The sequence below is a fragment of the Gossypium raimondii genome, chromosome 9 (genome assembly GCF_025698545.1).
Source record: "Gossypium raimondii isolate GPD5lz chromosome 9, ASM2569854v1, whole genome shotgun sequence".
Classification (NCBI taxonomy): Eukaryota; Viridiplantae; Streptophyta; class Magnoliopsida; order Malvales; family Malvaceae; genus Gossypium; species Gossypium raimondii.
In genome coordinates, this window is record NC_068573.1 from 15,509,525 (window position 1) to 15,512,744 (window position 3,220).

A 3,220-nucleotide genomic window follows, 5' to 3' on the forward strand; every position below is an offset into this window, starting at 1 on the left:
CGCATCGTATGGACAAGTAAAGGTTGTTTTATGTTGGTCCTCTGGGGATATCCCGAATAGCCATCTACAAAAATAGAATTCATTACCTGCCAGTCGATCTAACATCTGATCCATAAAAGGCAACATAAAATGGTCATTCTGAGTGGCTTTGTTTAACTTTCTATAATCAATACAGATTCTCCAACTGGTAACAATTCTCATTGGAATTAACTCGTTACGCTCATTTTCAACAATCGTGACTCCACCTTTTTTCGGCACAAACTGCACCGGACTTACCCACGAACTATCTGAAATAGGATAGATGATTCCTGCATCTAACCATTTGATCACTTCCTTCCTCACAACTTCCTTCATAATAGGATTGAGCCTCCTTTGCCCATCAATTTGAAATCTTTCACCTTCTTCTAAAATGATTTTATGCATGCAACAAGAAGGGCTTATACCTCGAATGTCAACTATGGACCAACCAATTGCTTTCTTAAATTCCTTTAAAACAACAACCAGTTGTTCCTCTTGATCTTTCATTAGTTCTGCTAAAATAATCACAGGCAAAGTAGAATAGTCACCTAAATAAACATATTTCAAATGGAAAGGAAGTATCTTTAGTTCGAGTGTAGGTGGTTCCTCGATTGACAACTTGGGTTGCACAAATTCTCTGACTTCTAACTCCAACGGTTCAAACCGTGTGGATTGAATAAAATTTCTCGGATTGGCTTCCATCAAAGCCATTTTTTTCACCTTCTTCATCATCCAAAGGGTCAAACTCTAAGACTTTCTCCAATGGATCTTCCTCAAAATTGCTTTCCATAGAAACCTTGGTTTCTATCTCTTCTATAACTGAGCACTCCTCTGTTGGATCGGGAAATTTCATCGCTTTAAGAATGTTAAAAGTTACTTGGTCGTCTTGAACTCGCATGGTGAGTTCGCCTTTCTGCACATCAATTAACGTCCTCTTCATAGCTAGGAAAGGTCTTCCAAGGTTAATTGGCACTTCTTTATCTACTTCAAAATTTAAAATAATGAAATCAGCAGGAAAAATAAATTTATCGACTCTTACCAAAACATCCTCAATCTTTCCTTCGAAATATGCTAATGATCGATCCGCTAGCTGAAGCGTCACAGTTGTAGGTCTTACTTCACCTATCCCTAACATCTTAAAAATAGACTTAGGCATCAAGTTGATACTTGCTCCTAAGTCACAAAATGCTTTACCACAGTAAGATTCACCAATGTTACAGGGTAAAGTAAAGCTTCCTGGGTCTTTCAATTTCGGTGGCAATTTGTTCTGCAGAAACACACTGCATTCCTTTGTCAAGGAACAGTCTCATACTCAATCAGTCATTTCTTCTTGGATAGTATATCCTTCATAAACTTCACATAATTCGACATTTGTTCTAAAGCCTCCACTAACGAAATATTGATGTGTAACTACTTTAAAACATCCAAAAACTTCTTGAATTGCACCTCCTGTTTCTACTTGTGTTGCTACAATCTTTGCAGATATAGAGGTGATGGAAATTTTGGTTGAACCGGACAAATTTTTTGAATAGGTAAATTTGCATCCAAAGAAGATGTTAAAATATCTAAATTCACTAAGTCGGGGTTTACCTTGTCAGACTTTGCAGATTTCGATTCCTTTGGTGTAGGAACTTCAACATCTAGTTGATTTTCCTCCTTTTCAACATGCCCATCTTCGACATCAATCAATCGGGGTTCCAGAGTCTTACCACTTCGTAATGCCACTACATTGATATGTTCTTTACCCAAATTCAGTGTTTCTGTTTGATGCCTCAGCTTAAGGTGGTTTTGGAGCTTGCTGATTAAATCCTTGAGATTGGTTGGGTCTTTGCTGCAATAAGTTATTGTTCGGTCCATTTCCTTGGTTGCTCTAAGAATAGTTAGGATGATTACGTCATGAAGGATTTTAGAAGTTGGACTAGGGTCCTTGTCCACTCCTATTTTGATATTGGTTCCCCACATAGTACACTAACTCAGGATTTGATGGACAATTCTCAAAAGAATGACCTTTCTCATAGTACACACAGGAAACTACTTCAAACAGACTTGGTGGCTGAGCTGCAAAATTATTATTACTATTAGCGGTTAACTATTTTAACATAAAGGAAATAGACGATACCTGAGCTGATAACGAAGTGAGGGAGTCAACTATATGAACTCCGACTACACGTATTCCTAAAGCTGTTTGATTTGTTGGCCATTGATAGTTATTACTCGCGATCCTCTCGATGATCTCATAAGCCTCATTATAAGACTTAGACAAAATTACACCATTCACGGAAGCATCTACCATCAATCTTGTATGTGCATTGAGACCATTATAGAATGTCTCCAACTGGATACAATGAGGAATCCCATGATGAGGAAACTTACGAAGTAACTCCTTGAATCACTCCCAAGTCTCATACAAAGATTCGTCGTCCAATTGTTGGAAAGTTGTGATATCGTTCCTTAACTTAGCGGTTTTTCTAGGTGGGAAATACTTAACCAAGAATCTCTCCGCTAATTCTTGCCATGTAAATATGGAACCTGGTGGCAATGAATTGAGCCATGCTCGTGCTCGACCTCGTAACGAGTACGGAAACAACTTCAACCACAGTGCGTCCTCAGTCACACCGGCTATCTTGAATGAATCATTCACCTCCATAAAAAATCGAAGGTCGAGATGTGGATCTTCCGTGGGCATACCACTAAATTGGCCCACCGTTTGTAGCATTTGAAACATCACTGGTTTCAATTCAAACTGGGTTGCCTCAATATCTGGCCTTCTAATTCCTGGGTTTAACTCACTGAAAAGTGGCACAGCAAATTTTTGATGCATCGTTCCCTATCATCGGCAATGAGGATAGGATTTTGTGCATAACCAGTTTCATTACCTTGGTATTAATTCTAATTTCCAAGGTACATCTCAACTTGTCTTTGAGCTATTCGTTCACGTCTTCTTTGTTTGAAAGTTCACTCAATTTCAGGGCCTACAGGGAGTAAATCGATAATTCGATCTATGCTCATAAACACCTTAACAGAAAATCACACAAATTAAAAAGAATAAGTTAGTAATGTTAGAAATAAATCAAATTGAAAATAAATAATTTCACGAAAAAAATAACTATGGCAACAGTTGACAATCCCCGGCAACGGCCCCAAAAACTTGCAATGATGGGGTTTGTGCAAGTGTACACAGTCGTTATCAAGTAATAAGTAT

General features: G+C 38.2%; 1 non-coding gene across 1 annotated transcript; it reads left to right on the plus strand.

Moving 5' to 3' along the window:
* The first annotated feature begins 2,369 nt into the window (after positions 1-2,369).
* LOC128032959 (small nucleolar RNA R71) lies at positions 2,370-2,476 on the plus strand. Its single transcript, XR_008189298.1, has one exon. It is a non-coding gene; the product is annotated as a small nucleolar RNA R71 (small nucleolar RNA).
* The last annotated feature ends 744 nt before the right edge of the window (positions 2,477-3,220 follow it).